The sequence below is a fragment of the Cimex lectularius genome, unplaced genomic scaffold (assembly GCF_000648675.2).
Source record: "Cimex lectularius strain Harlan isolate CLEC.00 unplaced genomic scaffold, Clec_2.1 scaffold120, whole genome shotgun sequence".
Classification (NCBI taxonomy): Eukaryota; Metazoa; Arthropoda; class Insecta; order Hemiptera; family Cimicidae; genus Cimex; species Cimex lectularius.
In genome coordinates this window covers 1,294,891-1,311,569 of record NW_019392719.1, presented here as the reverse complement: position 1 = coordinate 1,311,569, position 16,679 = coordinate 1,294,891, and the positions used below count along the sequence as shown (strand labels likewise).

Sequence of the window (16,679 nt, the reverse complement as noted above, 5' to 3'; positions counted from 1 at the left end):
CTAATTAGAAACGTGAAACTTCAAACTTTCAACCTTTAGAAACAATATCGCAATAGGGGAGAAATTAACTCAACTCGACGGGAAATTTGTAAAACGTCGGTTTCAATGAGAAAACCACCCTTGGAATGTTATTTACATATGTTTTGTTACATCTTCCCCGTGATTGTCCGCATGACCCACATTGTTCGATTTACCGTCTAATTTTTTGTAAAACAAGTCGAGCGAAACGGGTTTGGCACGTTAATGGATTGCCGATGCCAAAACGTGAATTAAGCCCCGAGGGACAACGAACTCAGCATGACTTTGCATGGGAATTCCTGCTTAAACGTTCGGAGAACCGTCCCACGCCTCTGGACAGGGTGGCTGTTTGAATGCATAATTTTATTAAACTGCCCGTTTTAATATTTGGAAACATCTCTGATACGGGGATATTACAACCGAAACCCTCACTTAAAAAAGCGACTAGCCTTCCTTTATTATACTTCAATTTGTTTTTCCCTTGTCGTAATGAACTTTTCAGCCATTTTGTATACAAAGGAACGCTACGGACAATGAACTAACGAAAATATTGGACTTTTCTTATACTTTTAATTAACTTATTAACAATAAATTTCCTTTCCTTTTGATATATAAAGTCGGCCGTTATTTATTTGATAGAACAAAGCTGACTGATTGTTATGCTTTGGACAGCTGTCTATGTCAAACGCTTACCACCATTTTGTCATATTTATGTCTATATGTTATCTTTTGCGTTCACGTTTAAAAAAAGAGGGATTCTCGATGGATATTCATTACAAAAAAGATTTAAAAAGTACACACAAGAAGAAAATCAATAAACTTTATTTTGGGCTCAAAGCCTCGTTAAATAAGAAAATTGCCTAATAGTACCGGGTTCGAATCCAGCATGAGCTTTTTTTCAAAAACTCCGGCACCCCGAGGGTTGAGATAATCTGTGCTGTGGCGAACTCTCGTAAAAAAACCACATGACCTACATCCTACCACGTCCTCAACACAAGTAGAAGAGTGCCTGTTTACAAAATATATACATTATAAACATAAACTAAAAATGTTAAAACTAAACTGTAAATAAACTGTAATAAAATTAAAAGGAACAATGAAGTTTAATAATGGAAACATTTTCATAATAATTTACCAATTAATGCACATGTTGCAATGACAGGACGTAATCAAATAGACAGGACTTAAAAGTGGAAATAGTCACAGAAATAGAAAAATGTAAAATTCAATTTGGTATCAAGGTATACCTAGATACCTCACAGTTTTTAAACACTCAAACGACTTCCCCTCGAGTAGTATATTGTGGGAGAGCAGGGGCCTATGCTTAATGAATAGCATACAACTGGTTTTGGAAGAGTTAATTTTCAGCTTCCATCTAGTGCAGAACAGTCTTACTCTTTTCAGGTCCTTATTAATGTTTTTTACGATCGCACTAATCCTCCAGGATGAACTGTAAAGTGCGATGTCGTCGGCAACAAAGTGAGTTGGCAATGACAGGAGGTAATCAAATAGACAGGGCTTAAAAGTGGAAATAGACGTGGGGAAAAGGTAATTGCAGAGGTGGTATGGACGGATGAGAAGGAACGACTGAAAGTGGTAGTTCTGTGTTTTGAGGGATCAGAAGAGCAGAACAATATGACAGTGATAATATGTACATATAAACCTGCGGTGGGAAGGATATAACCACTTCATAAAATGCATGTGCTTAAGTCTATCATTCAGATCTCCAGTGAGTCAAATTGGAGGAGTATAAAGCCGGGAACACACCCGATTCAACGCTAGGCGACGCTACCCAATGCCACCAAAGTCCAATCAAATCCAATTCGTAAGATTTTACAACCCCCGTGCACATCTGCCCGATGCTAAGCAGCGCTACCCTACTATACGCTCTGCGATCCCCCGTCCACATATTCGTCGGGTAGCATCGAGTACAGTCGAAGACAAAAGAACCGGACACTCATATTTTTATTCAAACTACATGTATTTTTGTCTTTATATTAATTACAACATGCTTATTTTAATATAAACCAAATTAACCGAGAGCAAAAATGAATTAGTTTTTATTTTTAAAAATTAATTTTAATGGTTTGGTAGAAAATTGATCAAAACACAAAAATACCATTTTTTGATATAATAAATTTAACAATTAATTAAGGTTTTTAGTTGAGATAAAAAAGTGAATGGCACAAGCGGGATTCGAACCCACGATTTTCGGCTAGATACGCCGCTGCTCTACCACTTGAGCTATCGTGACCTCGATCCACTCGGAAACTAACTTCCCATCTCAACCCCACCTTTCGAATTTTCCCTCCTTTTTGCCATTTTTCCAAGATGGGAAGTTGGTGTCCGAGTGGATCAAGGTCACGATAGCTCAAGTGGTAGAGCAGCGGCGTATCTAGCAGAAGTTCGTGGGTTCGAATCCCGTTCGTGCCATTGACTTTTTTATCTCAACTAAAACCTTAATTAATTGTAATATATTAATTGGTCAAGCGGACCCCGAAATTAGTGAATTTGATGGAAATAAATTTATCTAACGATTTATTACACAGTTTTGCTCATAAAATTTAACTAACAATTTATTTCATGGTTTTGCTCATACAATTACACCATTTTCGTCCAGTAGCTACAGAACAGGACCCTCATATTTTTTGTAGTTTATTTCAAACCGAAGCATATAAAATTTTGTCGTTATATTAATTACAACATTCGTATTTTAATGTAAACCGAATTAAACGAGATCAAAAATTCTTGTTTTTATAAAAATTATGTTGGTTAGGAAGAAAATTCATGAAAACACCGGAATAAATTTATTTAAAAAAAAAAATTAATTTAACAAAAAATATATTACATTGTTGTGCTCATAAAATTTAACTAGCAATTTATTACATGGTTTTGCTCAAAATAATGCATTAAAAACAAAAGAGGCGTTGCGATTGTGATACTGATTTGTGATACAAGCTGTGTTACTGTAAGTAGCGTACGCTTGACGTCGCATAGATGTGCACACCCTACCAAAACGAGACAAGGCGTCGCATAGCGTTGCATCGGGTAAGTGTGTTCCCCGCTTAACAGTTTACGTGTACTATTAGGGATAGGGTACTGGCTCGACAGAACTAAACGTAGCAAACCATCGGAAGGAGATTGGGAAATAGGTTTCCAAGAAAAGATCTGATGAAAGGCAATACTAAAGTTCTTGACAGTGGGATAGAAAGAAATATGGTGATTGCTAATGGTAAAATGAGGGTTAAAAGGTAATGTTGGAAGAGGGAACGGTATCCAAACGCAATAGCATGGGTCTTAACCACAATAAGGTTCAGCACACATGCGCGATTATATACATACAAACACAAATATAAAACAAACCAACCTAATAATTTGGTAAAAAATATTTATCCCAAGCCTTTTCATTATAATAGTTTTATGCCATTAATAAAAAATAAAAGCCCATAATATAAAATGGTAATAATAAACGACTGTTTAACTAACTTAACGGCTTGATGGCGTTATCATTGCGCTATTAAAGTTTCTAATATAAGATTTGATTAAACTGCAATATACTTTATTGCGTTAGTCATTTAGTCACAGGATACAGATATCTTTATACTCGCATCTTGTGGTGTATTATGGTCGGTAAATTCGTACGAGTTTCATAAATGTCATACGGTCAGTTGGTGAGATATTAAAGGAAATTTGTTTTGTAGTTCGCAGTTACGCTTCTCCGGCAATGGGTTAAAGTTCAAGTAATGCCCGATTGCTCGAGGGCAAATCTCCTGCGTTGTTGACAAAATAAGCATATGTGAGAGCCCGAATTCCCAGTAATTCGACCAAACTTTGTACAATTATTATGATAATGTGAACTAAACATTATTTGAATTTCTAAATGTACTGGAAGAGCTTTCGTATGGATAGGCACAACGGGGTATTAATACCATCACATGAAATTCTCTATCGAGGAATATAATGTCTATTATTGTGGCATTATATTTTTATAGTGATGATGACAATCAACGAACTCCGAACACACGTTGAATTTATGGAGATGAGGGATGTGGTCTTTTCAACAATGAATTGACCTTATAATTTTGCCAAGCTTTCGATCTTTTATTTGATTTTCAACAGGGCTGTAGAACAATTATTTCACAAAATTAATTTAAAACGGGACGGATGAATATTTCATTTATAAATATAAATAAATAACTTTATTTATATACACACAGTTACAATGCGCAGTTTTATTCCAGCTGTGGTATAATTATTTTTTCTTTATCTTTCTGGTTCTTTTACCTCTTATCGCATTCATTTTATTAATATGTTGTTTTATTATTTGTTTAATAATGGTATTTTCTTTTGGAACTGTTCTATACCACTTGCGGTACTTTCCATTGCAATTATAATATAAATATGTTGTTTTACAATTTCTTCGTAATTGGCTGATATTTTCTTTTAAAATTGTTCTATTGGACTTGTGATACAATTATGTATTCTTTATTTTATTTTTTTTTGTTTTTATTACCTCTAATTGTATATTTTTTATAAATATGTTTTTTTATAAATTTTTATTACCGTCTCATATTTTCTTCTGAAACTGTTCTATTCGACTTGTGATACAATTATGTATTCTTTATTTTATTTTTTTTTTGTTTTTATTACCTCTCATTGTATATTTTTTATAAATGTTTTTTTAAAATAAATTTTTATAACCGTCTCATATTTTCTTTTGAAACTGTTCTATTCCACTTGAAGTACAATTATTGTTTCTTTATCTTTCTGTTTTGTTTTTATTACCACTTATCGTATTTATTGCACAAATATATTGTTTAATTATTTTGTTTATAATCGTCTCATAGTTTCTTTTCAAAATGTTCTATTCAACTTGTAGTACAATCATTTTTTTATATCTTTCCGTTTTTTTATTACCTTTGATAATATTAATTTTTTAAATATGTTGATGTATTTATTTTAATTTTTATGATAGTCTCAAATTTTCTTTTGAAAATAATCTACTTCATTTGTGGTATAATTTTCTTTTCGTCTCATATTTTCTTTAGAAACTGTACAATTCCACCTGTGGTAAAATTAGTGTTTTTTTATCTTTTCGTTTGGTTTTTATTACCTCTTATCGTATTTATTTTATAAATATGTTGTTTTATTATTTTTTTGTAATCGTCTCATATTTTCTTTTGAAATTGTTCTATTCCACTAGGGGTACAATTATTTTTTCTTTACCTTTCCGTTTTGTTTTTATTACCTCTTATCGTATTTATTTTACAAATATATTGTTTAATTATTTTGTTTATAATCGTCTCATAGTTTCTTTTCAAAATGTTCTATTCAACTTGTAGTACAATCATTTTTTTATATCTTTCCGTTTTTTTATTACCTTTGATAATATTAATTTTTTAAATATGTTGATGTATTTATTTTAATTTTTATGATAGTCTCAAATTTTCTTTTGAAAATAATCTACTTCACTTGTGGTATAATTTTTTTTCATCTCATAATTTCTTTAGAAACTACAATTCCACATGTGGTAAAATTAGTGTTTCTTTATCTTTTCGTTTTGTTTTTATTACCTCTTATCATATTTATTTTACAAATATGTTGTTAAATTTTTTTTTTATAATCGACACATATTTTCTTTTGAAACTGTTCTATTCCACTTGAAGTACAATTATTGTTTCTTTATCTTTCCGTTTGTTTTTTTTACTCTTATCGTATTTATTTTGCAAATTTGTCGTTTAATTTTTTTTTTCTAATCGACTCATATTTTCTTTTCAAAATGTTCTATTCAACTTGTAGTATATTTATTTTTCTCTATCTTTCTGATTTGTTTTTATTATCTTTTAGAGTATTTATTTGGTAAATATGTTGATTTAGTTATTTTAATTTTTATGATAGTCTTGTTTTTTCTTTTGAAAATATTCTATTCCACTTGTGGTATAATTATTTTTTCTTTATCTTTCAGCTTTGTTTTTATTACCTCTTATCGTATTTATTTAATAAATATTAATCCACATATTTTTAGCGGTTTTAATTGGCCATGTTAATTATATCAATCAATATTATTATTTTTATCTAAGAAGTCACGATACCTCAAGTGGTTAGAGCAGCGGTGTGTTGAGCCGAACTTCGTGGGTTCGAATCCCGCTCGTGACACTAACTTTTTCATCTCAACCAAGATATTACATAAAAATAATAATTAATTGAAACATTTAATAAATATTACAATTAATTAAGGTTTTTTAGTTGAGATAAAAAAGTCAATGGCACGAGCGGGATTCGAACCTACGATCTTCGGCTAGATACGCCGCTGCTCTACCACTTGAGATATCGTGACCTGGACCCACTCGGACACCAATTTCCCATCTCAACCCCACCTTTTGAATTTTCTCTCCTTTTTGGCCATTTTATCTCAACTAAAAAACCTTAATTAATTGTAATATATTGGTTAAGCGGACCACGAAATTAGTGCATTTAATGAATTAAAATGAAGTATACTTCACTAAAGCTCTCCATGGCCATTTCAATTATCGCCGAGAATCCAATCCATTACACGACATTTGAAAAATGCAAAAAAGGAAAGAAAATTCAAAAGGTGGGGTTGAGGTGGGAAGTTGGTTTCCGAGTGGATCGAAGTCACGATAGCTCAAGTGGTAGAGCAGCGCCGTATTTAGCCGAAGATCGTGGGTTCGAATCCCGCTCGTGCCATTGACTTTTTTATCTCAACTAAAAACCTTAATTAATTGTAATATATTAATTGGTCAAGCGGACCACGAAATTAGTGCATTTAAGAAATATATTGATCGCGTGTGGTTTAGTGGAAAGTTTGGCAGAGAAGACATTTAGGCTAATCGCGTCCCTGGTTTTCAGACTGCCTCTCCTAAATCATACCTTGTGGACAGGTCCAGGAAGGCACTAATTGGATTACTAAGGAGTTCCGATACACCTTCTATTTATAAACCAATTAATTTATTTATCCGACCAAATTTCCTGTTGAAAATAGTATGTAAAACAATTTCTAGTATGCAGATTCATTAATGTAAATCTGTAATGTTCCTTCAGATAGCCGTGCCATTCTAACAGGTATTTTATTTACTCCGGGGAGGGGGAGAGAGAACGTTTAAACAACAAACAAATGTTACCTTTTAAAAAGAAGAAAAAATACAGTGATGGGCGTGAAACCTAAAATTGAAAGAGTCAGACATTGTTAAAGTGATTGAGGGAGTGCTTAGATAGATAGATATTAAGAAAAAGAAAGACACATAAACATGGATACAGATATTTGATAAACATAAATAAGTGTGATGAAAGACACAGATAAACAGAGCATGGTGGTTTTAAATGTTTTGTTGGCAGAATTTTTAAAAATGTATGAAATGAAGACTTTGGCATTTTGAATTTTGAAAATTCGGAGTCCAACTTTTCAGGACAAAGAAGGTTTCTGAGTTAAGTTTAGGAATTCTCAATAAATTTTTCATAATAACTTAGTTAACTTCCCTGTAGTAAAACAATATAAAAAATTCAGCCTTCCTTTTATAGTACTAGTCATTAGATATTCGTGGAACTAAACTTTTATTTTCCTTGGTTTTAAAAGAAAAGCTCTTTTCTCTTTATTTTCATGTGACAGACCGTAAGAGCTCATGGTATGTTCTGGAAGAGTTGACCGGCCTTCAAAACTTCCCAAATTCAAATATAAAACGTTAAAATTTAGGACTAGTTTGGTGTAGCGACGATCTCTGGATTGGGTGTGGTGGTGTGTGGACCATGGTTAAGGGGAGTAAAAGAAATGTCTACAGAGAAAAAAAAATAGAATATAATAAAACATAGTTATTCCGATTTCTCTAATGGCAAGCAGCCAGCTAAGGAACAACGAAAGTAAAATAATGATAATAACATTAAAAAATAATACTAAAAAGAAAACATTGTGGTGTAGATGCACTGGTGAAGGATGTGGTCTCTCCGCAGAACAAGTCTTGGGACTTCAGGCAGGACTTCTGGGTTGAAAAGGAGAAGTTTGGCTCAACTTGAAAGTTCGACCTTTAAAGATGTTCACAGTGTAAAGGGCCCACTGATCGTTTGTAGACGGTGGTCGATGTTGCAAAGATGCATTCCTAGCCAAGGATGAACATGACATATTAATTATTTAATTTGTTATCGGTTTATTATTCTTATTTATTATTTCCAATTTTTTATGCATGGCTGGTCTCAAGACGAAGATCTTGGTTCCAATCCCGCTCGTGATACTAATTTTTCTTCTCAACCATCTTTGCATATAAAATTACAACTTCCGGTATTACTAAGTTTTACATTAGAAAAAACAAAGATGTTATCGAAAGCTTACAAATGAGTCCTAGTGGAAACTTTCCTTCCGCGCCTAAAGGGAAATCACCATACGTCAAATAACCGAGGGTCCCACTCTTTCTCAGGGGGATGAAACTCTTCCGGCCGCGGGGGCGGTAAATCTTAAACATCCTCCGGGTTTCGGAGAAGGCCATTGTGTGTCATTCCCCGAAGAGGGGTGCGGGGGTGGTTCCGCGCGGTGGCGCACGCGTCACTTGCCGACTATAAGACCCGCCGACGACCGTCTCGACAACCCAGTCTACAGTTCAACCGTTAACGTTTGCGGTCTAAACAAACGGTAAGTGAAAAAATTGATAAAATTGTTGCGATTTTTTTTACAGGTGCTTTAAATTTGATCAATTTTGTGAGTTTTTAAAATATTTTTTATTTATAAAAAATATAAAATAAATAAATGCATATTAACTTTTAATTATAAAATATCAAAAATTGCCTAAAAACAAATCATTTATATTATATTCATTACAAGTTTACGTTTTTCGAAAAACAAAAATAACAAAGCTGCATGCAACTAAAAAAAAATCAAAATTTTTTGCCCTAAATATCTGTTTAATCCAGCTGGTAAGATTAAAATAACACAACAAAATATTTTTTAAATATTATTTAAGGCTCTATATTATTTTTGTTCAACATATACATGAAAGAAAAATTTACCTTAAAATGTAAAAATAGCCAGCTCGTTGAATTTAAAATATCAAAACCTCCGTTTGATTTTTGATGATTTTTTCTGTTAATCTTATAGTGTAATGTGACGACGGGTTTTGTATGTGTAATTTTTTACGAGTAATCCAATCAAGGTTTTGATATGACGTCAACGTAATCCGCAGATTATCCTATTCCTATTTTTCGTTGTTTTGTTTTCTTAAATGGATGATTTGTAAGGGCTTCTCATTTCGACTAGAAAGTTACCAATTCACCAAAATTGGTAGATTAATTTATGACTTATTAAAACATGAATTCCTTTATTACATATTACATTATTATTTATATTATTATTACATATATGTATAGGTTTAATATAAACTGCTCATTTTCATTCCGTTTCAAAACTCCAACAAAAAATATTACCAAAAGTATTGTGTTACACTTTAAACTGCTTCTGTACTGGAATGACTTGAAATTTTATTATGTTTTTTTAATTAGATTTTTATTTTTTTTTAAACCAGCATATTTCAACTACGAGGTTATATGAACCACTCGAGGTACTGCTGTTTTTGATAAAAGTCCATTATAACTTTGTTTAGTTTACATTACACCTTGCGAATGAGTAAATTCTTGTTTGTTTTAACAAAAATCGATCGTTGTCATAATCAGTTTTAGTTGTCAATTCCCAAACTCTATGATTCGGGAAGTAAACTTATTCAAAATCGTTGCGTTCTGATCTAAAAGTCCGACAGGGTTACTGTACACAACTGGCATTTTCACTTCGAATTTCACCTCCATTCCATGGATTCAATCAAATGTCAAAAAGTTTGGATTAGTGAGATTTGCTTTTATTGTGACAAAGTTTGATAGGGTTTTTTATAAATTGCTGATACAGAATTATATCTAGACCTTGCTGGAATGACTTGATTCCGTTTCGTACGTTTAATGATGTGTAGTTTTCAAAATTAATTTCATTATAACCTGTTGATTTGTATTCATGTTGTAGCGAATAATGCTAAAATAAAATCTTTGATTTTGATGGTAACTTTATGGAAAAAAAGTAGTATTTAAACCTTAATGTTTATGCTGTTGTGTAAAGAACCGACAGAAGCTGGTTTTTCCACTCCAAATCAACCACAAATCCATGGATGAACAAAATGTTAACTAACTTAGAGTGGGTAGTAATTTACTGAATATAATATTACTATTGAATATGTATGTGCTAATATGAGATTAATGGATGATATATGCCTTCCTAATAAACTGCTTATGAATTACCATGTCTCAGACTTGCTCGATTGACTAACAATTTTTTCATAACTTTGATTTTCCCCATATCTATTATGTATTAACGATACTATGAATTTCTGATTTATGAATAATCCAAATCTTTCATTTATATAGTGAATTATTTATTAAATTTTAAAAAAATTAAGCATTTTTTTCTAAAGCTGATAAGGTTATTGTAATCTGCTGAAGAAATTTATGTTTAAATGCAACTTTTTGGAATGACTGATAAATTTTTTAACTAATGTTTATAGATTTTAATGTATCAGTAAATTCATGAGTAAAAATTAATTTAATTGGTACTTTTTGGATAATAATTTTTTTTTAAAACTGTCCACAAATCTTATTTTTCTTATTTTATTTATAATGAATTGAAATAATAGTGAGAATACTCGCAATCAAAACCAGTTTTTTTTTTATTACGATTATGGTACCTTGACGTAAATTGTGGTATCAGTTGAACTGTAAATCGACGAATTTTTCATGGAAACCCAGTGTAATTAAAAAACTGTACAAATTTCAAAATTAACAAATAAAACCGGTATAAACAAATAGTTATTATCGCGTGATATGAGGGTGAAACGCTCAAAGAATTTAACACTTCTAAATTTTTTTTTTTTTTTGGTGGGGGGGGAGTTACGCTGGCATATTACCCATGAAGTTTCTATTTTCATTTTACTGTGATTGGCTGACTAGGGCCAGATCCCCGCCGCGCGCCCGCACCACTCATTCAGCTCCATCATCTTCTCATCTAAATTTTCATGGTCGAAGATAATCAAAAAGAAACGTTTATCGACATTAGAAATCCATAGATTATGTTGAAAGCTGGTGGATTGTTGCTTATTAGGACAGATTCTAAGTTTATTGGTTTGGAAATGTTTGGGACTTTGCTCAGATTTTTTAACAGTTTGTCTCTTTCATTTTCATATTCTGGACATTCAAAATTATGTGGGAAGGATTTGAAGGGCAATCGCAAGTGGGACAGTTCGGAGACGATGCCAAACCGATTCTCTTCTTGTAGCTACCCCATAGGCCATGATTTGTCTTCAGTCCAAAAATAGAAGAATAGAACTCCTTTGACATTCCTTCTGGGCTATCGCCTTCCGAAACCCATGGTTTTTTCTTGAGCTCAGGGAACAGTGACCTGTAATAATTGCCAACATTTGATGCGTTGTATTTTTCTTGCCACAGATTTCTACAAAACTTTTCCTAAAAGTTTTTCCCGTCATCTTTAGGAATTTTAATGTCAAGGGTTGGACCTGATGTTGCAGCCTCCTTTGCAAGTGCGTCCACCGTTTCATTTTGCCATAAGCCTGCATATTTGTTATTTACATTTATTAATGTTGTATTGAGTAAATATTTTTTGTATAAGTTGCTTCTATGTATGTAGGAGAAGTTGCCCAGTGACAATGCTCCTTCACACTCCGTCATTCTTCATTCACTGAGAAGGCCTTAGGGCCACTTTAGCTTTAATAGTTGTAAAGGATTTTCTGATAAGGATGGAAGCGATAACTGTCGTAGGTTATTGTGGATGTGCAATTTTTTATAGAGGGATTGGATAACGTCATGTACATAGCGGGGGATTGTAGGTCGTTAGGAATAGTATGAAACATAAAAAGGAGCACTTATAATTTGACGACAATTTTTCGACTAAATAGATTGGAGACGTTAGTTATTGGGATCCCTCGTTGAGCCCCACCTTGACAACCTTCATTGTCTTGTAAATTGAAAGTTTGTTTTCATTATCTTGTTTTGATCGAAAGTCAATTAGTCTTTTTAATAATTTACAACGTCGGTGGTCTTTTCAGCTTTGTCTGAGGGTACCAAGTCCAATGGTCCATTTATCCATGAAAATAGCAAAATAACACAAGGTCGGTGGAGTTCCATTTATAATAACTAAGGGATAGATACTTTTAGGCAGGGTAAAGTATATGCTTTTCGTTAGGTTTATTTTCATTTTCCACTTTGTAGAGACAATGAATTGTCCAGTGAAATGAGTTGAATCTAAATGATGATCTGCAATAATTTTAGATTTTTTAACTCTGGGCCATAATCTTTGGAGAACGCGTTAGGGGACGATAGGAACTAAGAAGATCAGAAGGTTTATTTGGATTATGAATCATTCATTCATTGTTATAAGTGTTGAGTGTTTTATGGAGGGGTTCGAATTACGTGTCATCAGCGAATGTATGTATTGAAATGTGAATATTGTAAAACCATGTAGATGTTGAATTGTCCAGTGAAATGAGTTGAATCTAAATGATGATCTGCAATAATTTTAGATTTTTTAACTCTGGGCCATAATCTTTGGAGAACGCGTTAGGGGACGATAGGAACTAAGAAGATCAGAAGGTTTATTTGGATTATGAATCATTTTAACTAATGAGAACTTTCATGGAAAATATATGGACCTGAGTATATCGTTCTATAGGTTTGAAAAATAAAGCACTTTGTGGGGAAAATTCTGTAAATTTTTTGTTGTAATTAAATAATATCCTGGAGCTTTTCGAAGAGATAGTTGTTTCATTGTGTCGTATGTCTGACTAAATGCTTTAGGAGGAGGAGAGAGCTGCGAGGTCATTGAGGTCAAGTATATAGTCATATATCTTGATGTGGAGCGAATATTGTTGAAAGTTGCACTATATACAATTTAGCAATAATCAGTTTAGTCGAAATTGGGTATGGCCAAAGAGTTATCAATACAGGTCCTTATATCGCAGGATCTTACAGGTACAGTATGTATATGTATCTGCTTTGGTATGCGAAATAGTGTATTGTTTGTACTTTTCAGCCCTAAGTTTGGCACTATGGTTGAAGTTTTCTCGTTAGTTAACGGTGTTTCCGGGGATGCATGAAAATCTTTATATGTTATGGGTTTATGTTTTTCTTGTTTTATTAATAAAAATTTAACAACATCAGGTACCTTGGAAAGGTTTGCAAGCTAAGAAAACAGAAGACAGAATTTGTGAGAATCAGTGACATAGATTGCGAAAAAAGAATAATTTTTCGTTTAACGCATGTCTAGAATAATTCATGCACCTAACCTTGAAGAAAATAGAAATTTAATTTTTTCACGAAGGCATTTTAAACAACCACGAGTTTATATGAACCCCGGGGTGTCGATATTTTTGAAAAAAAGTCCATTTGTAAGTGTGTCGGGTTCGAATGCAGGGCGGCTGGATTGGAACCCGGGACCTTTACCTTACAATGATGAGGGCCGTGTCAACGCCTAAACCATTACGGGCACCGACCCCCCCCCCCCTTTGGTTGTGTTTATAATTTTAGCTTAGTTGTAGGGGTGAGTTCTCAGCATTTTCCTTAAATATAAATATAGATTCATCAACTTTATACTTATACTGTCACAAGTCGAGCTCACTCCTGACAGGAAAGACATATCCACTGCAAGCGCCATGACAGCAGCTTGACCAACACCCCTAGACAGCCAGCCTATACAATCAACTTTTGTATAAGCATTTGTAAACTTCATATACCCCAGAGCTAAAAATAGCATCGAGATTAAACTGACCGGTGTTTATGCGGTCGAGCTCGCGTAAGGGTTCTTTTCACAGTTTTGCAAATTTAGAGCAAATCATATGTTCCATGGTTCAGTTTGGCATCTCTCGCATGTTTTCAAACCGAAGGGTCGAGAACTTGATCCTCGAAAACTCTGGTTATTGTATTTGTAAACAAAAACAGAAACACCAAATAAATTTTTCATAGTTAAAATCATAGTTGAAAACAATATTAAATTACAGGCTCATTTAGGATTGCCAAAATTAAATTTTTTATTAATAATAAATTCATAAAAACACCACGATTTGACTCGTAATAAGTCTCATTGTGTTAATCTAATAACAACAATTAAATATCAATAAATGTATTATATTTCTCAACTCTAAAAGCAATAAACTGCGTATGACGCCACAGTGGCAAGTATTGACTCACGAAAATAAAAGATTAGAAAGCAGTCAAGGGGATAAAAAAGCCGCAGTAGGTGGAAAACAAGCTTTTACGGTTTTCAGTTGAAACACTAAGATACTGCAATTTACAAATTGCACTATGTTACAGCGCTACCTCACGATATTACTTTATGCTATCAAATGGTGAGAAAAGAAAATCCAAATATAAAAAATTTAATAAGTCTAATTTATAAAGTGCAAGTACACTGTGAAAATATGCTAGCTAGTAGTTTAAATTTTGTCTTTTGGGTGACATATTATTGATATGTAACTGAATTATATTGATTTTTTTCTTAAGATAATATCGAAAGTAAACACAAATTTTTTGTCAATTAATTCATCGTGTCGAACTGGCAAATCTGATCCACGCAGCACAATTTATCTGATGATCGGGTTGCGGGGTTCTCAGTAAAGGTCATGCTCAAAAAGTATGCGATCCCACGATTTTTCCGATTGTGACTGGGATTCGCATATTGGATCAAGTACAGATATGATTTGGTCTTTTCATAACCACTCAAAATTTGGGTTGGTTTGAACGAGTAGTTAGGCGTTAATCTTCCCGTCACCCCGGCGAATAACCTTTTGGTATGGGACCCTTGTTCTGTACGGATCATCTATGATTCCAATGGTCCAGTTCATTCGTTTGAAAGACCTACATTTAATAGAGTTGTGTCACTGAAACGAATCAATTGAACTGAACAGATTAGGTAGACTCAATCTTTAGACTGTGCAATTATAAACATGTTGAGAGACTTATCTGCATCATATGTTTCATTAAAAACTGGATATTGAGGTAGGATTTTTTAGGATAAATAACATAAATTGTGAAATATGAAATTGTTTACATTTTTGATGTAAAAATAGTAAGACTGCAATTCTGTGTCAGGAGAGTTGCTTCAGGATGTACTCTTGTCAACTGGGCCGTTCCAAATATCGGCAGTCGACAAAGGGCCTCGCCTACGCCGCGGTCAATCAACGTGGGCCCAATTTTCTAAAGAATCTCCCTTTTCAATTGAATCCTCCAGACGACCTTATTTGTATTGGGTTGTCCGGAAAATAATGCAGGATTTTGGTATTAAANTCTCAATAAAGATCGAAACGTTGGCACGATAAAGAAAATGTTTTTCTGAAACCTACATCACACCAGACCGCATCTCACGATTTCTAAATAAATATTAGTATTAACTTGATAATGTTACTGGGAGTTAATTGAATTAGTAATTAGTAATTAACTTAAACTTACTAGGAGGTAAATGAATGACGATGGAGATAAATAAAATTTGAACTTTTTTTCACTTTAAAGACAAGTACCCGAAGTAAAATCTTCTTTAAAAAATTGGAGAATTTCATTCAATATGCAAAATAATACATTTGAACAAAAAAGTTGCTGAGCTCTCGGTACGTATCGTACGTTGAAAAAAAAATTACTTCAGATTCAGATTCGACATAAAAAATTATGTAAAGACCAGCCCTATTTTTTTAATTATTTCCGAACAAAAGAAATAAACGAGGGGTTATTTATAAATAATTACCCGGTATAAATCTGCACAAAAACTTTAGTTGAACAAACCACACAGAAATGAACCAGAAAGTTCCTATACTCAACATTAAGCTATTTCAAAGGCTGGTAGAATGAAGTAATGTGTTCATCACAGGAGAGAGAGAGAGAATGAGAGAGAGGTGAGAGAGAGAAATAACTGTTAGTTCAAATTTGACAGCACATGATACAAACTATTCAGTTGTTTCTTCTTCTACAGTAAAACAATAATACTAAATATATAATCGAGTAACAATATGAAAAATTGTTAGTGCAACTACGTTTTTATTTGATCGTTTTTTTCCAGAATATCTGTATTTTTTATATAGTGGTAAACTGAAGAGTTTTTGTACTCTGGCGGACTTCCTTATTCCCTTTGCTTCAACTCAAATGTCCGGAGGTTATTTGCTTAAGAACAAAGCTGAATTAAAGTATCTTCATTAAAAATGAAAATTCACTGACCAAATCAATTTCAGATTAATTTAAATCTCTCTTGATCAGCAATTTTGTCGTTTTTCAATTTTATGCCATTACTCTTCAACAAGCCATTTTCTAATATATATTTTACATTCGTTAATCTGTACCCATATAGACTAGTAACGTTTATGGCTCTTTTTTATGAAATAATTAATTTAACAATCATCCTTAAATTTTGGAGATTAACGTTATTTCGAATATTAAGTACTTTTTTATACCCCACCTTCAAGATTATTTTCACTTTTTCTTACTATTTGCTAATTCATTCCCTTTCGTTTATTAATTTAAAATAGATTTTGTATCTCTCTTTTTCTATGTATCTCTCTCTCTATATTTTTTTACTCTCTCTGTACATACATATATATATATATATTCTTAAATGAATGATTTCTAAAGTC

General features: G+C 32.8%; 1 protein-coding gene across 4 annotated transcripts in view; it reads left to right on the top strand.

Annotated features, from left to right (window-relative positions):
* The first annotated feature begins 8,572 nt into the window (after positions 1-8,572).
* LOC106667944 overlaps positions 8,573-16,679 on the top strand; it is an 88,819-nt gene continuing 80,712 nt past the window's right edge. For 3 of the 4 annotated variants that reach the window (XM_024226609.1, XM_014396255.2, XM_014396253.2), the window contains exon 1: positions 8,573-8,656. The gene's annotated coding sequence lies outside the window, so the exon portion shown is untranslated. The remainder of the gene's footprint in view (positions 8,657-16,679) is intronic. The other variant, XM_014396254.2, reaches the window with a different exon arrangement.